Below are 16,536 nucleotides of genomic sequence, written 5' to 3'. Positions count from 1 at the left end.
TATGCTCATAATCCTGACTCCTCTTCATATTTTAGCAAAGTGATTCTTAACATGCGGGCCGTGGATTCTTAGGGGTCCACGACAATACTTATCAGGGTGTCCATGACTGTTAAAAAAATTAAATCATATAAGCAGATTAATACAGTATATGTACATAGATAGATAAATGTAGAGGTGAACATTTTAAAACGTTCTCTAAATTTAAGGAATTTGATATTGGGAGCTAAAACTGAAGTCGGAACCCTTAGCTTGATTCGTAGGAACAGTTCAAGTAATTGAGAACAGTAGTTTGAACGAATGATGACCTCAAAGAAGGCACAGACAAAAGGAGTGCATACATTAGGATCAAAAAAGACAAATCTGAATGCTAGAGTCTATCACACTGTTTTGTCTTTTAAAAATAAATCAAGAGTTTGAAAAAAAATTGATTTTGGATAGCTTTTGTCTGTGCATTAAACACAACATTTACTAATGGATGTATTTCATAAATGTACATTGTTTCTGTAGTTTTGTACATAGAAATTGTTTACATGGGGGTCCTTCGTGGCCATTAGTCATTAATTTGGGATCCCCATTTCTCAAAAGATTAGACACCGCTGTTTAGCACGACATAAGGCTCCTTCCCTTTCCATTATTTAGATGCTTATCCAGTGCTAGTGGGATATATGTTATTATGTGTCATTTTCAAATTTCACACCAGGAATATTCTCATATTAATTCCATCATTCACCCAGGGAAAATCACTGAAAAAAAGAAAAAGTAGCAAAAAGACCCAACTTGAAAGTTTTCACTTTTTTCACTGAAACTTGTGCTTAATGATATTTTCACTGTGAACATTACCTTCAAAACGTTAATGCAATTGCAAAACTGTACCTCTAAGCCATTTATATTTTGTTGCATTTAAAATTTGACGTCATGACTACAATCTATTTTTGACCATGAATGTCTTTGTGAAATACATGATTCACTCAGCTGAGCAGAATAAAGGCAAAAAATATGCAAACCAAATAATTTTCAGAACATTGGAAAATGTAGCATTTTAGGGGTCACAATTTCTGGCTTTTCATTTTCAATATTTGCACATCATACTGCGCAAACCGTGCTTAATTGAGACATAATTACACATCTACTGAGTTTTCCTATCCCACTCGATTTACTAAGAGCTTTGCTGTAATCATGGAACGGAAAGCGCAGCATGGCAGATAATGATATGACTCTCCACGCAGGTAAGTTCATTACATTTCACAATTAAATCCAATTGTTCACCCACTGAGTGTATTAATTGTTATCATCTGCTCTGCATCTGAACCCAAATTCGACACAGTACATTTTTCCCATTAAAACATTAACACTTTCAGGCAGTTTGAGCCATCTTTGCTGATCTCACGGCAAAACACTGCAAGCCAGTGACTTCACTGGAACAACCTAGTTGAGATATGCTCTAACTCTCTAATTTTGAAGGGATTTCTGAACCTCCATAGAGTGATGATCTGCAGGTTTATTTTGAGAGTCAAGCCATTTTGTGAACTAACAAACATGACATCCAGTCCATCGGATTACGATCCCATTATCTCCTATGACGATCGTAATACGGCAGACGGTATATCCATCACAATTTTGACAGAGTATTCTCTTTGCCAAGACCTAAATCAGGCCCCAAATCTTTCCTTAACCTATGTATACAGTGGCAACTGCTACTTACTAAATGCATCAAGCTGCAAAGGTTGCTGAGAGTTGGCTGATAACACTACTTACTTTTTAGATGTTTGAGTGCCAGTGCCCAGAGCACCCCTTAGAAGCCCACGGCCAGCTTTATTAATTGTCAGCACAACAAATACCAAAAAGGCGTAGTCCTGATTCCACCTCCAGCCTCTTTAATCAACTGCTAGACACTCCCTGCCTGTGAGAAAGTCATATTTTTTGCCCTGATCACTCCCAAAAAGTTTGACTGATGCCGGTGGTTACTGACTCTGACTGTGTCCTGGGTACTGCTAACCAGGGCCAGTGATCTGTATAAAATTACATAAGCAAATTAGCCATAATTATAATTGGCTCTGAAAACCTACTTATATGTGGCTAGTATGTGGTAAGGCTTGTGGGTTTAGGGACCTCAGGGCAGTGAGAGCACCCCTGGGTGCCCTGCTTTGGTCTCTGGTGTCATTATAAAATTTGGCCTGCCTTGCTGACTGCCTTTAAATTATAGGTAACCCAAAATTTGACTTTGAAAAAAACTACCTCATCTTTTCATATGTCACCCCGGTCTGCCATAAGTGCCCCAAGGGTTGTGTGCAGTGTAAATCAGGGACTTTATAGAAGATGTTTCAAAAGCCCTGGTGAGGGGGAAAAAAAACTAATTAATTTTTCCCCATTTGCTCCATAGGCTAAACAGTGGGAGGCTTTCTTTAAAAATAATAGTCTCATTTGCAATAGCAAGGAGATGAATCTATCAAGTTTGGTATCAAATTAAATGTTATAATAAGTCTAACAACTTGCCACGATTGAATCGTCAGTAGTACAGAGAAAGAGTCTTAGAACTCTTTCTGAAGGTTACCGAAATCAGCCTTGTCTTGCCCTGAGTGTGAAGTGGTCTGGGCTGAAACAAAGGAGGAGAGCTGCTGGGGTAGATGCTAGAGCAGGATGGGGGAGAGTGGCCAAACAGGTTTTCAAAGGAGGGAAAGTCACCTGGGACAGAAACTGGACCATTTCCTGTTCCCCAGCCAGATGAGGTCCCCAACAATAAGATTGGTAGAGGGGCTAGAACGGTGTGTTAGGGAAATATAGCCACACCAGAGGTTTTTTCCATGATGGATTGTTAAAGAATGTTGCTTTCTGGGATTGATTTTTGCCACACATCACAGAAAATGGTCACCCTAAACCCCATTGGACAGGGGCTTCCCCCGCCTGCCAAACCAGGAGCAAGAATAAATATGGCAGAGCTGGCCAGCAATTCAGATCTCTGCTGGAAGAAGAAACTGAGAAGAAGGGCTTCCCTGCTGAACTTTGCCTTGCTTCTGCAACTCCAGAGTGGAGTCCCTGTAAGCTACAAGTACAAAGAAACTCACCAGAATCCCTTGCAGCAAGCCGTGCAAGAAGAGCCCATCTGAACAGCATCCAGTGGCCATTTGAGGATTCTGACTAGGTACATTCTGAGAAATGTAGTCCCAACATTTAAGGAGCAACATAGAGCTTCTGGAACCTTGAATAACATTTGTGGACACTTCAAGGACCCAAAAAGGACTTCTGTAAGAATATATCACTTAAAAAAAACAAATGTTACAGGGACGCTTTAGTTAGGCTTTTAAACATACCAAACCAAAGAAATTCCCGAGTTATAGTTATCTCAAGTAACTATAACTCGTGCCCTAAGGTAAGTATAACTTGTGCCCCCACTACGCACAGATATCTGACCAATATATTTACTGCAGCTGTTACAGTGACGTTTTAAATTATATTATCTTAGATGTCATGAGTACTGTACTTTGTGGCGTAATTAGCTGTGCGAAGGTCCACAAAGGGGCATTTAGGAGTATGCGCATATTCAGGTTTTCAACAGTCTCCCAGTGTAGAGAACACTTGCATAGAGTTGTAGCTCCCTCTGACTTTAAAACATCTCTCCGTTCCTTCAGCTCCTTACTGTATCGGGGACTGCCACCACTGATAAATTTAAAACAAAGGTGGAACTCTGTAACTTCTAACATCAGGGGTAGTCTCACCGGCGAGAAATGGTGAGTATTTCCCTATGACAAGTAGATTTGGATTGATGCAGCCCTGGATTGAGATTAATGGGCCCAGAAATGTGATCATTTGCAGGATTGCTACACACACAATTGGCAACTGCCAGATGAGTGGTTAAAACAGTGAACCACAATTCCCATAATGCCCCTGGATGGATTGCAAGAGGGAAATAAAAATATAGATTGATAAAGAACTTATCAACTTTGATTAAAACAGTGAACCACAATTCCCATAATGCCCCTGGATGGATAGCAGAGGGAAATAAAAATATAGATTGATAAAGAACTTATCTACTTTGATTAAGATAGTAAACCACAATTCCCATAATGCCCCTGGATGGATTGCAGAAGGGAAAAAAAAATATAGATTGATAAAGAACTTATCCACTTTGATTAAGACAGTAATAGTCAAAACTTGTCAGTGGCATTTGGTGGGATGCAAATTGTGATTATTTTTTAAATAAATTAGAAATCTGTAACACCTAGGTGTGTGGCATCATCTTTTGGTATGTGATATATTTTTATATATAATATATACATGTGATATACATATATATATATATATATATATATATAATAATGTATACATTTCACCTACTGGTGGTCAGCAGTAGGTAGTTATAATTAGGACACTTTTCCATAGGAGAATTTTTTTTTGTCTTGGCTATATCTTTGGCACAGTTTGACAAATCTACTTGACCTTTTCCACAATAAAGGCCCTCATTACAACCTTGGCGGGCGGCTGAAGTGTCCCGCCAAGGTTGGACCGCCAGGCGGCCGCCAATGCAGCCGCACTCCTGCTGCGGCCATTATGAGATCCCCACTCGGCCGGCGGGCGGAAACCTGGTTTCCGTCCACCGTCCCAGCGGGGATCTCGGCGCAACTCAGGAGCCGGCTCCAAATGGAGCCGGCGGTGTTGCGGCTGTGCGACGGGTGCAGTCGCACCCATCGCGCTTTTCACTGTCTGCTGTGCAGACAGTTAAAAGCTGCACGAGGCCGTGGCAGGGGGCCCCGCGACTCCCCTTTCCGCCAGCCTTTTCATGGCGGTTCAAACTGCCATGAAAAGGCTGGCGGGAGGGGGACTCGTAATCCCCTGGGCAGCGCTGCAAGCAGCGCTGCCCTGGAGGATTACTTCCGCCGAGACAAAGGTGGCAGAAAACCGCTGGTCCCGGCGGTGCGACCGCGTCACGTCCACCGCAGTCATAATCCCCATGGAAGCACTGCCAGCCTGTTGGCGATGCTTCCACCAAAACAGCCCTGACGGTCGAAGTCCGCCAGGGTGTAATGACCCCCAAAGTGTCTTATTCAGTCTTGTTGTACATGAAAAGTTTCAAGGTGATTTATTTAGGAGGGACTGAGAAAAAAGGGGGTAAAAAAAAGCATTTCCCATGTTAATTTCTAATGTTACTGCAGCCTGAATTGCTGAACGGAATTACACCACATTTGGCAAGAAGGTAGCTCTTGGTCCAGAAAGTACACTTCTTGTTATTTAGTGTAAATCCATTCAGTAGTTTGTGACATATATAAGGGAAAATAAATTTGTATATCTGGTCGGAGCCTAAGCACAGATCTCGTGGTGAAATCTGAATGGCTGTAAGTACTTCAGCCAGAAAGTGATGGCAGCCATCTTGGGACCAACATACATGATAGTACCCCATTTAAATGCTCTGTAATGAATGGTAGGTTTTGAGGGGCACAAAAAGGAGAGCATTTAAAGGGTGGTAACACATCTTAGTTACAATATAAATTATTTGTTGTTAAGGTGATTTTACTCTGTGGAAAAGCCTTTTGCTGGGATTTTATGAGTTATGTTTGGAAAAAAAACTTTTTCCTCATGATTTTCCCAAAGAAGTTATTGAAGGTGCTCCAGAACATGAAAGCACATTTTCTGTAATTTCACACTATTGTTCTCCACTATCAGATAATGAAGTCTGGCATTCTCACTGCTACATCTACTTCCAACAGTAGCATCCAGTCAATTGATTTTCTTGTGTTATACCGCAACCTACTAGAGTGTACTAAAGACCAACTAGAGCGCTAACAGCCATTCGTATGAATTATGACAGTGGTGTGGCACCCCTGAAGTCATCTTGATTGAATCAAACTGAAAAAACGTAAAACATTTAAGGGCAGAATTTTTAAAAGTGGTACTGCACCTAGTGCTGTGCCACTTTTTTTAGCACCTCTTAGTACCCCTTACACCACCATGTGTGTGCCGTATTTAATATATGGCACACCATGGTGGTAGTTAGGGAACTAGCATAATCAGTTTGTATGATAGTTCTGCTCTTTGTAGGATTAGTATAAAAAATGTTAACACTAATCCTACAAAGCCCATTGAGGCCCATTGTAAACAACGGTGTGCCTCCTTTTAACGCCTGCCCTGAGCAGGCATTACAAATGGTGAAAAAAATGATGAAAAGAAATCTCTTCGATTTCTTTGTGCCACTTTGTCAGCCCCACTAACGGGGGAATGCTCCTTTTGCATACATCATGTTTGGCACAGGCATAGTGTAGTGCAAAGGGTAACAAAGTGGTGCACTGCATGCATTACAGCACTTTGTAAATTTGGTGCTGCAATTTTGGCCTCTTTGAGACACATTAACGTAAAAAATAATGACGCTAATGTGGCTCAAGGACATGCTAGGGGCTCTTAAATCTGCCCCTTAATTTAGAAAATAACAAAATTAGGGGGTTCATTTCATCTTAGAAATTATGGTTAGCGCTGTAGAAAAAAAAAATATGACATGTTTTAAGTGGCTTCTAAAATAACTTCCTTTTTTACTTCCAACATTTAAAACTTATATATAAATTTTCCGGAAAGAGCAAATGTGAGAGTTGGAATTGATTTTCATACCTAACGCATCCGTGAATTGAATAGTTATTTACACATTCCCCTCCAGAGAGAAACATAATTAATGTAAGTAAATGTCCCTAAATTGCCAGATTCTGCCACAGACTGCAAAATATTCTGGCAAAATATGCAGATGATTAGTGGGAGCAACTTTACTGTATTAAGCCCAATGTACCAGGTAAGTCTGATCAAAAAAGCACATGTAGTTTATTTAGCTATTTCAACACATTAATACACAATTCCTCTGTCTGTGGAAAGCATCCACCTCACACCCCACTTCATCTACTTCGCCAACACCCAGCAACTGCAGCAGGAGATCAAGCAAGGTTTCTACCAAATTGTTGGGTTCCCGCATGTGTTGGGTGCATTGGACTGTACGCATGTCCAACTTGTGCCACCTGCTGCAAAGGAACACCTCTACAGGAACACACCCATTCTATAAATGTGCACACCATTGTGGACCACTGTAGGTTCTTCACAAACTTCCTAGCCGAATATCCTAGCAATGGCCATAATGCCTACATATTCTGGCACTCCACCATCAATGAGCAGTTCCACAATGGGCAATATGGCAATGGGCTACTCGTAGGTAAGCCACCACACCAATCATTACACAGACAACACACCAAACTTGTAGGACAAACAATACATACACTAGACTAAACACACATGGACAAGGGAACACAGATGTACAGACAACACATTTGCCACATGCCACACTACATTCCATTCATTGCACATCACACACACACACCCATATGTACATAATACAGACTCAACCTGACTGGCACACCACATGAAGGACAGGTGGAGCTATGCCCCCTTTGGAAAAGGAAGCTGGGCCCAAACTTCTACAGGTGTCCACTGGTTGAAAAACTAAACACAGATCCAACACACATACCACCTAACAAGGAATAACTCAGCTATGTGAACAGCATTGGCCATGCCACTGTGAAGAAAGTCACACATAAGCACAGCCCCACATTTGTCATAGTGGAGAAGCCTCCAGTGGCATCAATATCAAATGCCATCCAAGTGTTGCCATCACCAACTACATATCACCTAAACATGCCAGACATACTCATTGTGTACACCTCAACCTGTCTGGTGCATCTTGCCATACACATAGGAATACAACATCAACAGCCATGAAAGATCATGTGTAGGGATTGACACCTAACAGCACACCTACCATCATACCCGGTAATTCCACAACTTCCTAACATGATGCCAGGGTACCAACAGGGACTGTGGCAGTTGGACTACTGACAATGTACTCGGAGAGGCCAGAGATGCATGTAAATGAGGAGACATGGGACTTAGCAGGACTGGTCATGTGATGCAGGGTATAGCAGAAAAACACATCATTCCCACTCCTGTCACACAGGTGTCTGAAAACGCATGTATACATCATTACACTTGCTATAAAACTGTGCCACACTGTGCTCATGATCCACATGCAGATATGTATGCCAGCCAGCAACTTCCAACAACAAACGTTTGTGTAAGGGAGCTTTTCCAAGGGAAAAAGAAAAGAAATCACATGCTACACACAGGGCACAACATATGTGTCATGGCACAAAGAACAGAAAATAGGTACAAAGTCTCAGAACATCACTCTTCTGCAGGTCTAAAGTGAATGGACTGTGTACCACATGTCAAGAAAGTGGCGCAGCATCGACACCAGTGCCACTGTAATTGCGCCACTTTGTCATACCCTACTGCCACCATGTGGGCCCTGTATACGATAAACTGCACACCATGGCGCAGAGTAAGTGCAATAGTGTCACGATAATGGATGCAATAGTTGCACTCTGTAGGAGTACTGACAACTTTCCTGACCATTTCATGCAGAGTATATTAGCACATTCAAAACTATGGTGTGCCCCTCCTAAAGCCTGAATTGTGCAGGTGTTAAAAGTATCTGTGATAAATCATGCATAGGAACTTTAGAAAATCATCTACACCAATTCTGCTAGTCCTCATATTGTGTGAATCTCCTTCTTGTAACTATGATGGCTGGCACAGGCATAATCTGCGACAAAGGTTCACTAATTGTCACCCAGCATACGTAGTGCCATATAGAAACATGGTGGCCTGAGATTGGCCTTGGGCTAGAATAGGTTCAATACAAATGACGCTATTCTGGTGCAAGTAGGTGACAGGTTTCACTAACATTAGGACACAGCCTCAAATGTGGACAACACAACACATATTTTGCATGTTCGAATTGGCAGTCCAGATTTAATTTGACAATCACCAGGTCCTGAGCCACAACTCATGATAGTAATGTCCACCACCACACACCAATGCAACCATTCAACAAAACAGGAACACACACAATATCAGGTGCAAGTCTGAGTCACCACTACACCTAAAACTGACATCTGCCATGGCACATACAAAACCACAAATATGTGTGACAGAAATACATTCTTACATTCCTTTGCAGCTAGCCAAGGTTACTGCATCTAGCCATAAGTGGTGACCCATTTTGGCAAGCCGGAAACAGAAAGAGAGTATGCATACAATGAAGGCCACAGAAGGATATCAAATGTGGTAGAGAGGACATTTGGGCTCCTTAAGTCAAGGTTCAGGTGCCTGGCACTGACAGAGGAAGCCTGTTATATGCACAATCCCTGAAATGCAAGATTATCCTTGTATGTGCATTCTTGTAGAACATATGTCATATGACTAATGTTCCCCTGGGACGAACTGGTAGATGTCCTCAAAGAGGAGGAGGATGACAGTGGTGCAGCACAGGTGGAAGGGGAACACCAAAACACTGCTGCAGGAGTTTTCAAGAGACAACAAATTGCACTGAACCTCTACAGCTAGACACAGTACAACAAAAATCACCCCGTAAATATCACCATTAAATCACTTTGCACCAGATTGTCCATGGCATACTCATTCTTTGCTTCATATACCATTGGAAAGTTGCTCATTCCTCAGAGAGCAGGAAAAACCACAACAGTTACAAAGAATGTTGGATCATAGGTTGTGATTTAAAAGGTTCTAATGCCTCCATGCCGCACATCAGCGTCACATTTCTCATGCTCATGTGGCTCTCAAAAGCCTAGATCCATGCACCAGAATTATTAAGTGGCATAATGTATGCATTGTGTCAATTCCAACCCTTTGCACCACATCATGCTTATGTCAGGCAAGATGTATGCAAGTGGGGGCAAATTATGGTAGGGGCTGTTTCAAAATGGTGTACTTGAAACTAAGGAGCTAAACTGTGTCACATTTCAGGCGGGTAGCTGTAATGCCAGCCCTGGGCAGGTGTGGCAAGGGGGAGCACTATTAGTGTCAATGGACCATCACTGGACAGGGTTAGGGCCAAACGTTTGACCCGAACCCTGCACCGTATATCAATGGCGTTACGTAACGTGAGTGCTATTGGCCCCCAACATTGCCACATGGTGTGCTGTCTCTCAAGTATAGCACACACATGTTGGCTGTGGAGTGCGCAAAGGGTCACAAGAGAAGTGGAGCAGCAATAGGTGCTGATACACTCTCAACACATATGCCCTGTAACCAGGAATGTTCTATAAAATGGGAGAATGCACCACCACATGAATGTGTGGGTGAAATGTAGGCAGAGTTCATAGAACGTCCAATGTACATTCTCAGACACATGTCACACAATTGTGTTGTCTTGACATATGCATGCAGCTAATCTGGAAATACATGTGAAGACTTCTGTACTGGTGTATGGCCTAGGTAGGACAGGTCCTGAGCCACAACTCATCACTCGTTTGTAATGCATTGTCACAATTGGCTACACCCTTGGCTACCACTATTAGTCCCTAGTCAAAGGGTACTTAGGTACCTAGGGCATGGAGTATTATGGGTAGGCCCCTGAGGGCAGCAGCACTGATTGTGCCGCCCCTGAGGCCATGCATCCAGATGCACCCAGCACTGCCATTGCTGGCTGAGTGTCCTGTTGCAAACCTAAAGCACAAACTCGACATGGCACACTGCCTGTGTGCCCTGTCCACCACACTGTATATACTATGGGTAAGGCATCCCTCTGGCAGGCCTTACAGCTCAAAGCAGGGTGCACCATATTATATGTGAGGACATAACTGCATGAGCAATATGCCCCCACTGTGTCCTTGCCAAACCTGGGACATAGTGAGTGAACAAAGCAGCCATTTCATTACTTGTGCTGGACCATGGTCAACACAAGTTTCCCAGCTCCATGATGGCCACTCTGAACCCTGGGTTGTTTGGTATCAAACAAATCAGAATGATAAATCCAGCCTGATACCAGTATTGGATTTATCCCTAAATGTACCCAGGGGTCAAGTATCCTTCACATAGTTGCTGACAGGTTCTATCCAGCCTGCCATCTCCAGACACCCAATCTACAAACCTTGGGGGTGAAACCTGTCCCTCTTGTTTTTAGAACAATGCCCTTCCTGGGTGGAGGTGCTAACACCTCCTCCCTCAGGAATGTGCACTGCCTTGGTGGCGAGCTTCAAAGGATTTATCGCCTTTGGAACTTGACTCCCAGGACTGCTGCTAGCAGCAGATGGTCAGCCCCTTTGCAAACCCCCACTTTGGCAGGAGCAATGGCAGGAAACCACACAAAGGGTAGGAGGAGTGGCCTCACCTGGCATGCACCACCCCTAAGGAGTCACCTGCGGGGTGGACTCTCCATTTCATTTTCCTTCATCTTAGATGGAAGAAAAATAGCAAATCAGGTATAGGGAAGTGACCCTTCCCACAGAAAGTGGTCACTGTAGTGGGTGTAGCCACTTAAAGGTAAATAACCCATTGGCTCTACCACGTTCCCCCTAAAAAACCCACTAAATGAAATATTTAGTGGGCACCCCTAGACTGCATATTCAGATGCAAAGGGCACAAAGAAGACCAGCACCAAGAAGATCCACACCATGAGAACTGTGGACCTGTTGCACAAAGAAAAGGCACTAAACCCTGCCCCCTGCACCCAGGACCTGACAATCACCACTGAGGAGCTGCTGGGTAACCAGACTGACTTCAAGAAACCCAAAGATCCTCCATGCTTCACCAATCACCCAAGAACTCCCTCCAGAGTGGAGGTAGCATTCTGCTGCAATGAAGCAACTAGCAACCCAGTGAGGTTCACTATACTAACCGGCTGCTAACTCTCAGCATCCAGCCAGACCCAATGCCATACTAATGACCACTAAGACAAACCGTGTAAGTGTGCAGAGTTTGGTGGTACTGCACCCTTTAGTGGCCAAACCATACCATTACCCTTTGTACTGGTCAGCTGACATCAGACACCATGAAAACCAGCCCACCCGGGTCAGAAAAAGGACCAGGAGGAAGCATCATACGAGAGACTTTAGGAACACCCCAAACCTCCTGCCAGAGTGCCCCAGTTGTCCTTTAAGTGGCCCTTAAAGTGACTTACTCAGATCAAAAGTGCATCTTTGCGCACAGCTCTAGGCTCACCGATTTGCTGCCCTGCAACAAAGAGCCTGCTATGCCCTAAGGATCCCTCACCCCTTTTGACCTTGACACTTCAAAGGGACCCCAAAGAACCACCTCTAAACGTACCTGCACAGACCTATTCCAAGTGTTCCCCCTGCAGTGGCCCTGCACCAGCTCCAGAGACATTTCCCCATTACTCCCACCGAAACCGGGAGCCGCCTGAATTTCTCCAGCTGGCACAATGTGCCCACCAATGACCTTGTCCAACCTGCAAAACAAGAACTTGGTAAAGAAACTGTGATTTTGTATGTATTTTTTTAAGGGCGACTTTTCATTGATTCCTATGGTACATAAAGACTATGGCCCTCATTACAACATTGGCATTAAATTCTGTGTACCGCCGTGCATAAGACCGCCAACACACCGCTGCGGTGGAGGAATTCCGCTACAGCTATTACGACCCACAGCTCGGAATCAACCAAAATCCAGACACCCACACAAGTCCGCCACAGCAAAGGTCAGTGATAAACTGGCAATAACAAAACCTCCACTGTCACACCAACAGGAATACGCCCACACGATCACGACACACGAATCCACACGGCGGTCTTTCAACCACGGTATTCCATTGGCGGTACACACCGCTGCGCTCAAAATACACACACATTTACAAAACACAACCACATTGGACAATTCGAAATACACACACCTGATACACATACACACACCACTCCCACACACCCAATCCAATATAAAACACACACCCACAAACCCTTATTACCAAAATTGAGAAAGAAGGCCAGAGAGAGACACCACCAGAAACAACACTAGCATCCACAGGCACACAACACCATCACTCACACACCATCCACGCACCTCAGACAACACACACAAACACATCCCCTCACACATCACAACACACACCACCTCACAAATCACCCACACCACATCATGGCACCTCAACGACACCCCAGGTTCTCTGAGGAGGAACTCGGGGTCATGGTGGAGGAAATCGTCCAGGTAGAGCCACATCTATTTGGATCACAGGTGCAGCACACCTCCATTGCTAAGAAGATGGAGCTATGGCGCAGAATCGTCGACAGGGTCAACGCAGTGAGACAGCATCCAAGAACACAGGATGACATCAGGAAGAGGTGGAACGACCAACGGGGGAAGGTGCGTTCCGTGGTCTCCAGACACCAGATTGCAGTACAGAGGACTGGCGGCGGACCCCCACCTCCTCCCCCACAACTAACAACATGGGAGGAGCAAGTTTTGGCTATACTGCATCCTGAGAGCCTCGCAGGAGGAGCAGGAGGAATGGACTCTGGTAAGTAAACTCTTAACTATTACATCCCCCACCCTACCTGCATACTATCACATACCCCCACCCTCACCCCCATCACTCCAACACCTCACAAATGTCCCACTATCACAACCCACCCATCCCAACACCAATCCCTGCATGCAACACCAAAGCATGGACACCCATCACCAAAGCATGTCCACAACAGATACCCACACAGACCCCAAACCAATTATCACACAAGGTCCTAGACAAGAATGCAAGCACTGGAGTACAGGTTCACTCACCCATTGCACACAATGGCACACACAGATGCAATAATCATGCCTGTGCACCCCTGCAGGATCCCTACCCAACGTCACCGGACAGGAGGTTCCAGAAAGGTCCACTCCCCTCACATAAGAGTCCCACAGTGATGACAGCAGCTCTGTCCAACTGGATCAAGATGACCAACCGGGCCCATCTGGGACCTCGGGACAGTCGGTTCCCCTGACACAGGCACATGCCACCACAGAGCCTCACCTCTCAGGAAACACCAGCACAGCACCCACCCAGCGGGCCCATCCCTCTGTCCCCAGGACACGTCAAGCAGCACTGTGTCCACCACTGCAGGGAACCCAGGCAAACCCACCACCCCAGGAAAATCAGGGACCTGAGGGCAGTGGCAGTGGGCACACGGTTCAGGGGACAGAGACACAGGAAAACAGGGGAACTGGGAGGACAGCTGTGCGACAGGGTGAGGACAGGCCCAGGGAACCCACTCTCCACGAGGCACTCTCCAACATCATGGGAGCTAACATCATTCCCAGGAGACGATGGCAACGGTAACGGTACTGTACAACTTTCAGGAGACCCAGCGGCTGCAGGAGGAACACTATCTGGGGATCAGGGAGGAACTCAAGTCCATCAACACCACCCTGGTCACCATTGTAGGGGTGCTGAAGGACCTTGTGAACACCAGGAGGGACACTGTGGCACAACAAGGGGCCCCTGACACGAGCCTGGATGATGAACAGCCCACCACCTCCACCGGCACTAGTGGACAGGAGGCACCACCACAGGACCACGACACCAGCACCCCACCCCCTGCAGATGGAGAACCACCCCGCAAACGGTCCCTGAGATCCAGGAACAAGACAGAGAACAATGCCAAGACCCCGCCAGGAAATGAGACCCCCCCAAATGTCATCCTTCTGTCCCACTTTGTCACCCTGTCCATCCTTAAACTGCCCTAGCTCCACTTCCTATGCCCCTTTGGACAATGTACCTGTGAAACAAATAGACTGGACTCTGCCATGGACATTCCTCCACGATCACCCCTGCCCATTTCACAACTCCCTCCACTTATTTGCACAGAAATAAACACCCTTGAATCACAAAACATTCTGGAGTTAGTCTGTGCTTTCACAAATCTATATTTGCAATGACTATGGAATATAGCAATGTCAATTTAATTGTCAACATACCGATGTAACACAGCTCTAGTCCATGAGGTAATATAGCAGAGGTCACACAGTGGGACCCACATCTGTTAAATGGAAAGGCAAAGTGACAAGTCAGGGTCCATACACTGGGGGAAAGTGACAGACTTATGATAGGTCAAACAATTGTATGAGATGTGCTCAACAGAGGTCAAGGCACACGTGAATTAATATATAAAATCAGTAGTCCATAAGTGCTACATTAACAAATCAATGATCAAATATGAATAGATATGCAGGTTGGCAGAAATTCCAATTGAGTCCTTAAGGTGTAAAATTCATCCTTTAATGGAACAGAAAACCAGCAAGAACAGCCAACTCGTGTTTCGTCATAGGAGAAAATGCTCCCCGTGACTTCCTCAAGGATGCAGAAGATATCAAAATCGAACAAAAAAAAAATACATAGTACATACAAAAATAAAGTAATGTTTAACCATAAATTCAATGAACACAAAAGAGAAACCCCCGTGACTTAGTGATAATCACACTTAGTATATCACAGTGTGCTCACAACAATATGTGTGTGACCAAATGTGACAAAATAAGACATCCCTCTCGGAAAGAAACTGGAGAGGGCGACAAGCATCACGACACCCACGTGAAAAGAGAAAAGGAACCACTAAATCAACAAAACCAAATGTGGATTCTAGATACTTGAGACAAAGGAAAACAGAAGAACCAGCCGCAAAGACCCCATGAGTCTTAAAATTAAGATAACCTTAAGTCATGCCGTAAAACTAATAAGTATAAAGCAAATAAACATACCTCGAGAAGGCATGGTGCACAGTTCAAAACCATAAGTGGCTAAGCAGTCCCTTTAACGTTCATAATCAATAAACTGGGAACAGAAATAAATTGCCAAAGCAAAATTAGAAGGGAGACAACCTCCAAGTGGTATTCCATGTGTGTGATGTACACCATAGTTCCCAAAAAAACCTACCAGGTCTTATGGCTCTGTATATGTAATCCATAAGGAATAATTATAAGTGGTGTATAATTAAGCACCATCAGAACTGCGGGCAAAAGAAATCATAATTATAAGTTTATCAGGATTGCCAGTGTAATACCACCTTCACGCGACCAACGCCTGCACGCAAATATTACCTACAGCTTACCTCGCTATGAGAGAAGTACCGAATAATATACTGCGGAGCCATAAATCAGAGCTCCGGTCGACCGGTAGCGCAGCCGGGGTCCCGTCTGCCTCCGTTAAAATATTGATGTACTTAGTAAATTCCCGCAAGACTTAAGAAGTTTCCATGAAGCCCGTCCGCCATGTTAGCCGGCATGTATAATGGAAAGATATTGAAAAAACGGGCGCCATCTTGTAACGATGAGAGAACTTCTCTTAATAAATATATATCCTTGCATGTTTATAGAAAGGAGTGTAATAGCAGAAAAACGAGGATTAATGAAAAATAAAAATAAGGCGAAAACCGAAAAATTTTGAAAATGGGAGTTTTTCAAGTCCAACCCATTAATGTACTCCTGGTAAGGCAAAGTAAAATCAATAGGAAATTATATAGCCCCACTCTACTATGGGTGCAGCCAATAACATTTAAAATGTCAAAAGTTATCAAGGAATAAGCATAAATTCCACAAGTTAACAGTGCATTTCCATGATAGTGGTGTGCAATTCTCCTCCTGTCTGTCCCATCACACCCGTCCCAAACTCCAGTTCGGATAGCTTCACATAATGTACATCAGTTAACCTATTCATACAATGTC

At 44.3% G+C, this 16,536-nt stretch overlaps 1 long non-coding RNA gene across 2 annotated transcripts in view; it reads right to left on the bottom strand.

The window, feature by feature from the left end:
* The window catches only part of LOC138283428 (uncharacterized), a 524,738-nt gene extending 508,661 nt beyond the window's left edge, over positions 1-16,077 (bottom strand). For both annotated transcript variants that reach the window (XR_011201255.1, XR_011201254.1), the window contains exon 1: positions 15,924-16,077. This is a non-coding gene — a long non-coding RNA (uncharacterized lncRNA). The remainder of the gene's footprint in view (positions 1-15,923) is intronic.
* Between the last annotated feature and the right edge of the window lie 459 nt (positions 16,078-16,536).

This window comes from Pleurodeles waltl, chromosome 3_1 (assembly GCF_031143425.1).
Source record: "Pleurodeles waltl isolate 20211129_DDA chromosome 3_1, aPleWal1.hap1.20221129, whole genome shotgun sequence".
Lineage (NCBI taxonomy): Eukaryota > Metazoa > Chordata > Amphibia > Caudata > Salamandridae > Pleurodeles > Pleurodeles waltl.
Note: the sequence above shows the minus strand (reverse complement) of the source record. Positions and strands in the feature narration are given on the sequence as shown.